The sequence below is a fragment of the Spea bombifrons genome, chromosome 2 (genome assembly GCF_027358695.1).
Source record: "Spea bombifrons isolate aSpeBom1 chromosome 2, aSpeBom1.2.pri, whole genome shotgun sequence".
Classification (NCBI taxonomy): Eukaryota; Metazoa; Chordata; class Amphibia; order Anura; family Pelobatidae; genus Spea; species Spea bombifrons.
The window spans coordinates 138,493,174-138,508,211 of NC_071088.1; positions in this window are offsets into that span (position 1 = coordinate 138,493,174).

Genomic DNA, 15,038 nt, shown 5'->3' on the forward strand with positions numbered 1-15,038 from the left:
TATTCAGTAACGGTCACAGGAGTTTTAGGCCATGTTGAGGCCAACGGTCTGAAGACATCTTGAATGGAGGTAGACCTGGAGAGCGACATCTTCTAGCCAGCAGATTGGATTATGGGTAAGCGATGGAGTCCTGTCCTAAACGTAGGAGTTTCTCCGTTAACCGGCTGCCATAACTTTCTGCTTTCTGGATCATCCATGGAATTCTGGGCTGTAACCGACATTCCGCCGGCCGGCGAGGAGCCAAAGCCCCTTCTCTATGGTTTGTGAGACCATCTATGGTTTTCGTTATCCGATAGAACCACGGCCCCCCTGAAAATGTTCCTGCCCGTAAACGTTTTGTATAGGAGGGTTCGTGGGATATAACGGCGTCTGCTCGCGATTCTCTGGGCCATGTGAAATCAGAGAGCCCGGGGCCCGAGGCCTCCTAGAATCTACGACTGGCTGAAGGGACCAAGACGAGGGGCCCAGTGGATCCTTGGAAAATTTTGCAACTTCAAGTCGCAAATCAGAACCCTTTAGTAGCCCATCACACAGATCCCACTGCGGGGACTCGCTGACGGTGACGGGAGGTGAAGATATTCTGAATGGAGTCACCTGTGTACAAGCAGGCATTCCAGCTGTGATATAGCAGGGAGAAAAGCACCAATCGGGACGCTCGGATATCATTAAACCCGAGTCGGCTCCAGACTATCTGACCTTCAGAATCCACTGATTCAACACTGGGGTAAAAACACTGAGAATCTGCCCCTTCACCCCGAGACTGGGGGGTAAAACCAGTTTCCAGCCGTAACCCTTGATCTTCCCCTGCTGTGACGATGTTTTAGGAATAAGTCATGCCCCCCCCGTCAAGGATACTTTGTTACTAATCCATTAACCCCGTACTCTGCCCCATCCCGTCAGTGCTCATCATTTTCCATGGAGTGGTGTAGATGGCGGACCCCCCGTCGAGGTCGGCCTGTTGGTGGTCCGTATTACTCAGTGGCAGGAATCCGTGTGTCTCTCCTCAGCGAGCCGCCGCTAGTAACGCGGTGAAGACGTAGCACGAGCAGGGAACCGCAGAGCTGACGATCACTCGGGGGGGGGGATCTACAGTAACTTTCTACATAAATCACAACAATGCGGGGCGGAGCGGAGGCGTTCGGTGTCCTCCTTATTAGAAACCTCCTTACTTCTGTATTACGGCAGCAGTCACCTCGCTCCATGCTTCTACCCCTTTAAGGGTCTCCCCTCAGCCCCTGACAATCATGTCTGGAACTCCGTATTGATTAGATTTTGAAACGTTTATCCAACGCAGCGAGAGGAATGCTGCCAGCCCAGACGGAACCGATTAGCAGCGCGCTAATTCCTCCCCGGTGCAAACATCAGAACTGTAAAGAAAATCAACATAAACGGAATTTCAGTTTTGGGAACGAATGTTTTTGAGTTTGGGCCAAACATGTGTGATTAATACCCAAAATTCTGATTCCTGCAAACCATGCGGACTGCTTCTCAACATATTCACTACTGTCCTACATTACATCTATACAGAGGGAGGGGAGGTTCCCATATTATAATATCCATTGTGTTAACCCTGTATAATGTATAGATAAATCAGCGAGCCGGCCCCCTGTATAATGTATAGATAAATCAGTGACCGGCACCCTGTATAATGTATAGATAAATCAGTGACCGGCCCCCTGTATAATGTATAGATAAATCAGTGACCGGCCCCCTGTATAATGTATAGATAAGTCAGTGACCGGCCCCCTGTATAATGTATAGATAAATCAGCGAGCTGTCCCCTGTATAATGTATGTATAAATCAGTGACCGGCCCCTGTATAATGTATAGATAAATCAGCGACCCGGCCCCTGTATAATGTATAGATAAATCAGCGATCCGGCCCCCTGTATAATGTATAGATAAATCAGTGACCGGCCCCCTGTATAATGTATAGAAAAATCAGTGACCGGCCCCCTGTATAATGTATAGATAAATCAGCGAGCCGGCCCCTGTATAATGTATAGATAAATCAGTGACCGGCCCCTGTATAATGTATAGATAAATCAGTGACCGGCCCCCTGTACACTGTATAGATAAATCAGATGAATATCCCCGGCTTCCTGTTCCCATCAGGTGATCCCCGCCAGAAATCTCGTCGGAGAATCCATTGGTAGAACTCCTACGCCGTTCTGATTCCGTAACCCCTGTACCCTCTTCATCGCCTCCTTGTGCGAAGATCCCGGTCAGCACTACCCCTGCAGGAATTTCATACAGATTACTGACAGTAAAACGGATATTTTTTGCCAATCATTTCTTATTTTCTTGACTTTATTCAGAATCTGGAAGCGTTCCGCGTTCTTCCTTTTATTTCCTCAGCAGCTGCAGCCTGGAATACAGAGTAACGGCTGGGAGTAATGTGAGTGCCCGCTCACCCACTCACCTATTCATTACTCAGAGAGTTACTGGGACTGCAGCAGAACTTCTCCCCCTTTCTATGTAATAATTGTTTTTTTTTATCGTTGGCTGTTTTTTCAATAAAAAAAAAAAAAATAGGAGCCAATTCTTTAAATATTTTCTCATAATGCCTTAATAATAAACTACCAGCAAAAACATCTATTTTTGGACAAAACAAATTATTATTATTGGCGATAAATTAGGCCGGAAACCAGCAAAACCTCTTAATCAAGTAATAAATCACAAAATATTGGTTGGCAAATTAGGCAGAAAAGGGACTTTTTCCCCCCAATTCCATAGCATCCCACTGAATGAGTTTCCGTGGGTGCAGGGCTGGTACTGCTGGCGGAGGTGGTCCTGCAATGTCGCTTCCCTCTAATCTCTCCTTTAATAGGATTTTTAATTGAAAATGTTTATTAATGCACGTTTACGTTTCTAAAATCTGATTCTAGTTTATTGAGTGGAATATCGCCATCCTATTCTGGAGCGCTGTACAATTGGGAACACGCTCCAGTCTTCAAAGGGTTAACAATAATTGCTGCCTATCAATTGAAAATTGGCCAAACGTTTCACGGGGTCGGCGCGGAGTCCGGGGTCACGCAGTAGTGACCGAAACGGCGCTTTAATCCGGGTCCAAATCAAAGAAATTTAGTTTTTTTTTTGTATAGTTTAGTCTGTCTATTAAGGTTCATTAAATTTTAGTTTTAAGGGAAGCCCCCGCTTCTGATTCATGTCAACGCCGGACCCCCGTGACTCTTCCAGACGCTCGGAATTAAATGAAAAAACAATGGATTTGGAAAAAGCGAACACAGATGCTTAAATTCGGGGTAAATACCGCAGTAAAAAAAAAAAGTGACTTTTAGTTTTATAAACAATAATAAAAAGGGATTTTTTTAAAAATATATATTTTTATAAGATTTTTTAGAATTCCAGGAAAGATGAAGAATTTATTTATAGGATTTGAACGTTTTAGTAGCCGAGAATTCACTTGGTTTGGTGAAATGAAGAAACGGGGCCGTAAAAAAAAAAAAAAAAAAAGGTTTTTTTGTGAAATAATAAACTGAAATTGAAGATTTTTTTTGCAATCACTGATGTTTATTTTAATACGTAAAATAAACTGGGATGGTTTGTAAAATTCCATTAAATATGGGAAACATGACAAAAAGTTTTAACGTGTTTTTATACCAAAGTGGATGTTTTCTGGATGTTTGTGAGAAATCCCCCAAATTTGCCCAAAAAAAGCGTCATTTTGTTTTATTATCTGAATAACGGGGTAGAAGGGATGAGAAATGCCAGATCCCGGGGAGAGCGGATCCTCGCCGGCCGGTGAGTTATAAACCTTCTAAGACTCTCCAAAACATGTTTTTTTTTTCACAATTCCTTTGATGTTTTCTAGACGTTTTTGGCCGGGGTGTGGGGGGGGGGGAGTAGAGAAGTCTCGGGGAGATTCGTTTTGAGCCGTTAATGGATTCTCTCCCCGACTGCGAGTTACCGGTACCGGCCGATCCACATCTTACCTCTAGGACTATTATGTATCATTATGTAGAGATAGGGCTGGAACTTCCATGGGGGGGGGGCTGCCATAGACCCCGTATGATGATTGGCACGGCCTTGTCACGATCAGGAGGTAAAACGAAATATATTTTGGGATCCTGGGACTATCCCGGCAACTTCGAGGCTGTTGGACAATGGGCGGTCCCTAAACCAATTGAAAACAATGCATTTTGAGCCCGTACATGTACGGGCTTTGTCATTAAGGGGTTAATAGCAGCTAATTCTGCATATCACCCGGGATAGGAGTTTCCAGTGAAGGTGTCAGCGATGAGTAACCTGGGATTATACGTTCAGAGTATCTGGCGCGATGATCTGGGGTGATTCATCTTTTGGGTAATTCGGGGTTTAATCGCCTCGGGAGCCAAACGCTGAAAACGTAAGCGATGTTTGTTTTAAAAAGTGAGAGCCGACGTATAACCGCGAGTCTCCGGGAGCCGCTTACGCCTGATCGGGGGGGGGGGGACTGCCGGCTCAGACGCTCTGCGCTCCCATCAAGCTTTCTTTGTTTATCACCATTTATCATCCTTTAGAGTTAAAAATAGAGAACCTGACGGCAGATCGGCCCCATTCGGCCCTTAATCAGTCATTGGTCTCGTCTTAGATTCAGGAGCCGTATGTCTATCCCGCGCATGTTTAATCCCCTCACTGTATTACCCTCTACCACCTCTGCTGGGAGCCAGAAGTTTGTCACAGGACAAATGTTAAAAACAGATTCATTTCTTATTGTAATTAATGATCTCCCAAAACCCTGCGGTTCTTATCTTCAGACCATAATTAGGGGTCATCTAGGGAAGCTGGGTTTTTTGTTTTCATTTTTCCTTTCCTGAGTGAAGCTTCTGATTGGTTGGCGACCGATTACCTTCCTTACCGTGCCGGGAGCCATGGCAACTGCCCTTTACATAACCCAACGCTAAAAAAAAAAAAACGAGGTCCGACTCTCTTTATTTACCGCTAAATGTTTGAGTTAAGAAAGTGTAAAAAAAAAAGATTAAACAGCTGAAGTTGGATTTCCTCAGATTTCCCCCCCAAAAATATAAATGGGGTCTAAAATAAAGTTGATATCACTGAATACAAAGTATTCACGGGAATGGGAAATGTAACCGTAACGGGTCTCTATCCCAGGCACGCCAAAACTTTCACTTCTCCACAGAAGCTTCCGCCGCGTACGTTCTGACTCGGTAATCTGTTACGCTTCCTCCTGACCTGGGTTCTCAGGCATTTCCTCGCGACGCCGAGGAGGCCTCATGATTTCCCTTTCATTGCGTTACAGACGTGATTGGGAACACGTGTGTGCGGCCGTCTGTGACTCACAGGACCAGGCGAGCGGACCAGGCGATCGCTTGCTGCGTTTCAAGTCCTGCCAGCACGCCGCTTTTATTAAGTCTATAGAATGTTTGCTTGCTCGGGATGGATGACCAGCAGAAGTCCTTTAGATCTTCGCCATGTGGCTCCTTGAGCTCCTCGGTCTTGGACCCCCAGCCAAGACCCTCTGACCATCCACCGGAGATCGATGAGACTTTATAAACATGAAAGGAGAGGCGGAGGTCCTGCCTCGTCTTCAAAGACAACCCAAAGCTGTTCTTAATATACAAGCTGAAGGACGTCCTCTGTACATAAAATAGAAGTTAGGACTTTTCTCCTGCGTTTTGGTAAAAAGCGGGTATTGAATGAATTAATGATGCTTTTAACGGTGAAAGATGAACGAAAGAAAAAGGCTCCACACAAGAGGTTAGAAGCAGGACGAGCGGCGTAAACAGCTCTGTAAACGAGAGAAGCGAGAAGGAGAGGAAAAGTAGGAAAGTGTGTGTGTGTGTGTGTGTGTGTGTGTGTACAGGTGTATGATATCTGAGTGCGTGTGTGCAGAGCCGACCTTAAGTGTTCTGGTGCCCTGTGCGGACTACTCCTCTGGCGCCCCCCATCCCCCCAAAAAAGAAAGGAAAAAATCCTTCCCCCCTGCACCTTTTCACTATCTACCCCCCTCTCCCTATCCTTACTTACCTTGTTGCCGGAGTCCTGCGGTGGGAGCGGGAGGCGTCCGTCTTCCCGCTCTGCCACGGTGCACGCTTCACAGCTGAGCGCCAGAATAATTCCGGCGCTCAGCACGAAACGGCGGCACCGCGACGGAGTCACGGAGAGTGAGGGGCGCCGAGCGGTTGCTGAATACTTCACAAGCTCGGCACCCCTGCCCGGAACTTAAATTAAAACACCGGGTTTTTTTTTGTTTTAACTTTATTTAACATCCTACAGGGAGGATGTTAAATAAAGTTAACCCCCCCCCGATGTTTTAATTTAAGTCCTGGACAGGCATCCCTAATGCCGGCCCTGTGTGTGTGTGTGTACAGGTGTATGATATCTCAGTGTGTGTGTCCTGTCTACCCATTGTACAGCGCTGCGGAATATGATGGCGCTATATAAATTAACAAATGATATTCTCCATGTATATATATATATATATAGAAACATTGTGTCCGGGGCGGCTCTCAGGCTGCGTAATCCCTGCTTGAAGGTTGGTTTATTGATCCAAATAAATCTTCCCCATGGTGACCCCGACATTTTCCAGCCTCTGCTTCCAAGAATGAGCCATCGTTTTTCTGAGAAAACCTCTTCCCTCTCGCACTTCTAAATCCCTTGATAAACGCGAAATATATCACCAGCGTACGGGCTTTGGACAGGAGTAAAGTGTGACTTAATCGTAGAATTCACACGCACTCCCTTGGCGCGGAGCGCCGCTTGGAACGATCTCCATCATGGGGAACATCTGTCAGCTGCCTCTTATTCCCCGCTGTCTGTGTTTAGCTGATGGTTTTACTGTCAGAGTTACACTAAATGTCTAAACAAATATTATTATAAATTATCAGTCGACTGAATTACACATTGCAGGACATTTTACTTTACTGAGACGGTGGTGGATATGTGGAGCAGCCTCCCAGCAGAGGTGGTAGAGGGTAAGACAGTGAGGGGATTAAACATGCATGGGATAGACATACGGCTCCTGAATCTAAGACGAGACCAACGACTGATTAAGGTTTGGGTCTTTACAGCGGATTCCATCTTAATATGAAATAATCGGTACAACTAACAATAAGGAGATACTGTAAAACATTAAACATCCAGTGCTTACCTTAGAAGCTGCAGCTACAGAGCTGCAGCTTCCCCCCTCCTCCACGGTCTGACATTTCCTGCCGCTGCCTGGCAAGTGGATCTTAAATTGGGTTTAAAACCATTTCATTTTTATCTCATTGTATTTCTTTACTAGAAATCTGGCTAAAACATACATTGTCATTGTGCCAATGATTAATTGCTGGCATTGCCCCCTCCCCCATACTTTTTTGGTGGATGTTCGTTTTATATATATATACATCGGAAATATATATATTTCATATATATATATATAAAGGAACAATAAATGATCCACTCGCGCAGATGCCAGTTTCCTCCGTGCGTCTTCTTCCGTAAGGACCTCCTATGTGTATTTATGTTCAGCTGGGACGTGGGGGGTTGTTGCTCTTCTGGGTGCAGAGGATGAGATTGTCGCAATTTGGATGGTAAATATTTGTTAAATACCCGATTATTAGACTTTCACATTTAGATTTGTGTGGATTTTGGTTTTAACAAACGTTAAAATTTCTTGATTCATACGAATGTCCAAAAAACAGGAAGGAGGAATGGTGAGGGGGTCCGTCCATGGTGTCCGTGGTGTGAGTGAAGAATGCAGCTAGAGAAGTGGAAAGAGTGAGAAAAAAAATAATTATGAATTTCATTATAAAACAAAATCCGTCTTTCTTGGAATATTTTTTTGGGGGGTTCGAGTGAGCCAACGAGGCCTCTGCACCTGGGCAGCGCGCGACGGCCGAAATCAAGGGAAGTATCAAGAAGAGCCGTTGACGCAATGTTTCTAATCGTTAGAAACGGTGACAATGAAAAATGGAACAAAATAATGGCCCCTGAGATTTAATTTTTTTTAGATTTAATGTCAAATCGTGATTTATAACGGCTGCTCTCGTCCCTGGACATACACCACGGCTGAGCATTTCGGGTAGAAAAATCCTGGTATTGGTTAACTCGTGACTCGGGAACGCTGGGAGATGAAACATCTGCCGTTAAGAACATCTGTGCGCCACTTCTTCCCAATCCTGTCCCGTCCCATAGAATTTTCAAATTTTAATTTTTGATTCCTCGGTTCATGTGCGGGTCAGAGCCTCCCCCCCCCGGCCCCCCAGGCCTCGTGTTCTACCTGACGTGATGTTTATGAAGTCACGTGATGAAGTCACCAGGAAACAACTCGTTTCTTTACAGCAGACGTTAACCGACCGGCGGAGATTCAGCGATTGGCACGAGTTCAGGACCTCAAATTTTGCTGATTTCCAAAATTTGTTTTTTTTTCTTATATATTTCAAGAAAAAAAAAAAAGTACAATAAATAAGTTGTAAGAAAGCAAAAAAAGAGAAATGATATTGACGGACTGTTCGTTATTGGCCAATGATATTCCAACCCACATCAACATTTTTGATGTCGAAACCTGTTTTTATCTCATTTTCTCCCAATAATCTCCCTTTATCTGCAGCCCTGGAGCCCCCGTTGCTGTCAGTCATGTGATATTTTGGGTGACTTTCCCGGATCAATCACCACACTGAGCTGATGCTTTACGGCGATGCTAATGAAGTCCGTTCTCTCAGTGTTACTCACTGTGCAGCATCACCCAGTTCTCTGTTTTTTCTGCACGTTATTGATTGATTGGATGTAACAATAGAAGGGAAGCACGGATGGCAGGAAAATCCCTCTGCGAAGGAAAACGTCTGATTAACCAACACTGACCTGCTGCCCTTCCTCAGGACGAGGGGGGGGTCTGTGTCTGGAGAAACTCATTTCTTACATCGAAACACAAAATAAAAGACAGAAACAGCCCGTAAACAGTCCCATCAATCCCTACGGCTTTCACAAACGCAAACATAGAATTTTAGAACCCGCCAGCAGATCGGCCCCATCCGGCCCCCCCGTCTAGTCGCCCGTTTCTCCTGCTGTAAAGACTCAAACCTTAATCAGTCGTTGGTCTCGTCTTAGATTCAGGAGCCGTATGTCTATCCCGCGCATGTTTAATACCCTCACTGTATTACCCTCTACCACCTCTGCTGGGAGGCTGTTCCACTTGCCTATGACCCTACACCAGACCCTGGTGGTCTGGAATCTTTTAACTCATCAATGAGCCGTGACAATAGCCTACAATCATCATGGCAGAAGGGTTAAACCCTTGTTGCACCAATCTAAATTTAGGTGAATTGTCTATCTATATGTAAACGAGCCTCGTTAGTCACATCCACAACCCCCATATTTTCCATGTCTGACTTCCTCTTGGGCTGAGAATCATTTATTTTGTAACCATGAGATCGCAGACAGACGGACGGACGGACGCTCTGCCAACTCCGTTTCTGCTTACAAAATCCCTGGCTTTCTGAACGGATGCCATGGGAATTGGCGAGCGGAATGGGAGAGACGGGTGGGATATGGGAAGCAGGGCTATTAGCGCTACACAAAGGGGCAGTTAATGAAGGTGAACATTCGGGGGGGGCGATGAAACGTTATCGCGCTGCGTCTTCGAGACGTTTTCAAGACAATTAAAAGACTCCAATTTAAGCTGATTTTCTCCCACTTTAATATTTAACCCAATAACGAGTCTCCTCCAAATATTCTCCCTCGGAAGCCGGCCAAGCAGGGATTTGCACCACCAACTTTATAAATCCCTCTTTCCTCTTCGAATGCCCCCCATTCCCTCCCCTGATGCCTCCCGTCCTCTGATGCCCCCATTCCCTCCCCTGATGCCTCTCGTCCTCTGATGCCCCCATTCCCTCCCCTGATGCCCCCCATTCCCTGCCCTGATGCCTCTCGTCCTCTGATGCCCCCCATTCCCTCCTCTGATGCCCCCCCATTCCCTCCCCTGATGCCCCCCATTCCCTCCCCTGATGCCTCTCGCCCTCTGATGCCCCCATTCCCTCCCCTGATGCCCCCATTCCCTCCCGTGATGCCTCTCGCCCTCTGATGCCCCCCATTCCCTCCCCTGATGCCCCCCATTCCCTCCCGTGATGCCTCCCGTGCTCTGATGCCCCCATTCCCTCCCCTGATGCCCCCATTCCCTCCCGTGTTGTCTCTCACCACTTTAATATTTAACCCAATTACGAGGGAAAGGATTCAGTTACATAAATTCCCTTAATCTTTGGAGACGGTCGGAAGACGTCACCCCCGGCCCCCGATCCGCAAGGAGAGCCTTCCAAATAAATAACAAAAGCGAAACTCTGAGATTTATTTAAATGTAATTATCAGAATTTGTGAAGAAAATATTATATTATTATATATTATTATACAAAATAATAATAATACCGGTATATAGTTAATGTGCTGATTTATCTATACATTATACAGGGGCTGGTCACTGATTTATCTATACATTATACAGGGGGCCGGTCGCTGATTTATCTATACATTATACAGGGGCTGGTCATTGATTTATCTATACATTATACAGGGGGCCGGTCGCTGATTTATCTATACATTATACAGGGGCCGGTCACTGATTTATCTATACATTATACAGGGGGCCGGTCACTGATTTATCTATACATTATACAGGGGGCCGGTCACTGATTTATCTATACATTATACAGGGGCCGGTCACTGATTTATCTATACATTATACAGGGGGCCGGTCACTGATTTATCTATACATTATACAGGGGCCGGTCACTGATTTATCTATACATTATACAGGGGCCGGCTCACTGATTTATCTATACATTATACAGGGGCCGGCTCACTGATTTATCTATACATTATACAGAGGGCCGGTCCGCTGATTTATCTACACATTATACAGGGGGCCGGCTCGCTGATTTATCTATACATTATACAGGGGGCCGGTCACTGATTTATCTATACATTATACAGGGGGCCGGTCACTGATTTATCTATACATTATACAGGGGCCGGTCACTGATTTATCTATACATTATACAGGGGCCGGCTCGCTGATTTATCTATACATTATACAGGGGGCCGGCTCGCTGATTTATCTATACTTTATACAGGGGCCAGTCGCTGATTTATGTATACATTATACGGGGCCGGCTCACTGATTTATGTATACATTATACAGGGGCCGGTCACTGATTTATCTATACATTATACAGGGGCCGGTCACTGATTTATCTATACATTATACAGGGGCCGGTCACTGATTTATCTATACATTATACAGGGGGCCGGCTCGCTGATTTATCTATACATTATACAGGGGGCCGGCTCACTGATTTATCTATACATTATACAGGGGCTGGTCACTGATTTATCTATACATTATACAGGGGCCGGTCACTGATTTATCTATACATTATACAGGGGGCCGGCTTGCTGATTTATCTATACATTATACAGGGGGCCGGCTTGCTGATTTATCTATACATTATACAGGGGCCGGCTTGCTGATTTATCTATACATTATACAGGGGCCGGCTCGCTGATTTATCTATACATTATACAGGGGGCCGGCTCGCTGATTTAACTATACATTATACAGGGGCCGGTCACTGATTTATCTATACATTATACAGGGGGCCGGCTCGCTGATTTAACTATACATTATACAGGGGGCCGGCTCGCTGATTTAACTATACATTATACAGGGGGCCAGTCACTGATTTATCTATACATTATACAGGGGGCCGGCTCGCTGATTTAACTATACATTATACAGGTTGATTAAATGAACGCTGGGACCGGCAGACACTGTTCCCGCCCGGGGTTCCCGCAGCCTCCGCGCGTCGCAGGTACCGTATGATTCATGGTAACAGAAGCCGCAGGTTGTGGTGGGACGTTTTATAGACTTTAATTATCGCTGGTTTATGAAATCTTGCCCTAAATTTCCGCGGATTGCGACATCCGTGACGCTGCGTGAAAAGTATTTATAAACGATTCCCATCATAAAGTCTTCCCAGCCGGTATAAACAGAGTGGGAGCGGAAGCCGAGCGCGGAGTGCGGCCAACGCCGGGAATCATACTCAGCAGCCAAAAATAGGGGGCCCTTAGGCCAATAATTGGTGGGAAGATGAATGCATGTCCCTGGTGACCGTGTGAGTGCATGCGCAGCCGCACTCATAGCAGCATTTCTGTCTTCCCATCACCCATTCCTTCTCCTTTTATTCCTCTTTTTCCCTTTCAGAGCGCCCATCGCTTTTTGTTTCCAAACATTTTGATTACGTTTTTCATGTGCCTTGGTCTGCGAAAGTATTCAATATTAATGCCCATCAATCTAGCTTTTTTCTCTTTTTCTCCTTTTTTATCCATCAACCACTGCCATGGCCACAACTTTCAGTATAATTTATCATAAATCTATTAATAACTTGGAAATAAGTAAATGTTTGTGCCAGGGATGTACACGGCCTGCAGGCGAGACGCTGGAAACTGATACATTTGTAGCAGGCAGTTCAACTTGAAACCCTTGATGTGGTTATATCAACTGAATTGTGTTACTTTGTAGGCATAAAGCCAAAAATGCATCAAAGCTCTACTGGCTTAACACATTTGTAACATTTCCTCCCCCCATTTTTTATGATCTCAATGCGTTCTTGTTACGAGGAAACAAATTTAGTCTTCTTATAACGAGAATGCATCGAAATCCTTAAAAATAATCCATTAATGTGTTAAACCAGTAAAAGCTTAGTAAGGTTTGGGACATTTGTTTTATATTAATATATAATGGAAATATATAATATATAAAGTATAATATAAATATAATATATATATATATAATATAAATATATAATATATAAAGTATAATATAAATATATAATATATAAAGTATAATATAAATATATAATATATAATATATAAAGTATAATATAAATATATAATATATAATATATAAAGTATAATATAAATATATAATAAATATATAATATAAATATATAATATATAAAGTATAATATAAATATATAATATATAAAGTATAATATAAATATATTATATATAAAGTATAATATAAATATATTATATATATATATATATTTATTATACTGTCTATATAAATATTATAAAGTATAATATATACCAGTATAATATAATATATTATAATATATATATATATATTATACTTTATCCTTAGTTTTAGGTTATATGTATACCAGCAATATTTCTTGACAATTTCTTGAATTTCTAGTCAATATTGCGCTATATTTCTGTATGTAATCCTACATGTAGTTATTTTATCAATCAAAAAGAGCATATCTCTTGGACTCTAAACGGTCCCTAATGTTGTGATTTTGCCCCAAAACACTTCAATTAGAACAAAAAAAAATAAGAATAATCTTTTTTTTGAGAAAAAAAATGTAAATCAGAAATTTTTTTTTACATTTTTTTTTACGAAGGATAAAGAAATACAATAATAAGTCAGTGTTCGCACTTTCTAACCACAGCACGGGTCGCCTCGGTCACTGAGTAATATGGTATTCATAGAATAAATATCCGCCAGCAACACGTACAAAACACATGTTACTGCCGCTCCATACGGTAACCGTCCAGGGTTTCCTCGCTGGGGGGCATGCTGGGTAATATGTATCAAAAATAAGGAGATTTAATCAGATTTTACTCAATAGCTAATGGCTGAACCTAACCGAGTCCTTCAGCGACTGTGAGTGGGGACGAGTTTTCCTGCTGTAACGACTCAAACCTTAATCAGCCGTTGGTCTCGTCTTAGATTCAGGAGCCGTATGCCTATCCCGCGCATGTTTAATACCCTCACTGTATTACCCTCTACCACCTCTGCTGGGAGGCTGTTCCACGTATCTACCACCCACTCAGTAAAGTAAAACTTTCTTGCATTACACTAATCAATACAGTTATAGCACACATTGTTGCACTAAAAAAGGACTTGGGGCATTCCTGGGAGGTAGTAGAAGAAGCAGCGAACCAGTCAGAAGTGGGTTTAACCCGACATCGGGCATCTTTTGGTAACGACCTTCGCAAAGGAAAAGAAGCCAGAGACAGAGCATACGGAAGCCTGGAGATAGCAGAGAGTCAATAAACGTTATGTTTTACTTCATTCTTCCTTAAAAATATTACATTCCATTTCATTGATTTATATAGCGCCAGCAGAGGCCGTAGCGCTGTTACAATAAAAAACGAACGATAACAGTAAAAATGACAATAAGATTAACAGACGTTATGACAGACCGGGGCAGTAGGAGGAGGGGGCCTTGCTCCTAGGAGCTTACAATCTTAAAATACCGTATTTGCTCGGTTATAAGACGAGGTTTTTTTCAGAGCAAATGCTCTGAAAAATACCCCTCGTCTTCTAATCAGGGTCATCTTCTAATCAGACCTCAAAAAAATGTCCGCTGGGGCCAGGCTGCTTACCGGTGCTTTGGTCGCGAGCAGCGTCTCTTCTACTAGCAGCAGGAGAACAGGAAGCTAGCAGAGTGTCACATAACTCTGCCTCCCCACTCCTTCCTCTGGGGGCGGGGCCAGAGAAGTTGCTGGCACAGCCGGGCCCCTGCAGAAGTCTGCGAGTGAGAGATTTGCAGTTCAGGTAAGGGGGTGGGGGAGGGTTTTTGTGATTAATGTGTGAAGTATGTGTGATTAATGGAATGAATGAGTATTTAAATGTTTGTGAATGAGTGTGTGTGTGTGTGTTAGTATGGATGTGTAAGGGGGGTGGTGGTGGTAGCATGGCATAGGGAGGCTGTACTCACACTCCTATCATCCCTAGGTTCCAGCATGTACTGGCTGCCTTGGCTTGATAGGAGTGTGATTGCTGTTAGCAATAGGGTAGTCTTATTTTCAGGCTTTTTGTTTTTTTCCTAAATTAATATTTATATTTAGATTGGGGTCGTCTTATAATCGAGCAAATACGGTAATATGAGGAGGATCACTCCTCCAAGAACCAAAAAAACGTGTAAAATATGTAGAATTACGTAGAAAATACGTAGAAATAGATTTTTGAAAATGATTAAAATTCTGCGGAGGTAAAAATGGTATCCCGTAAAAAAGACAGGTCTAATTAACCC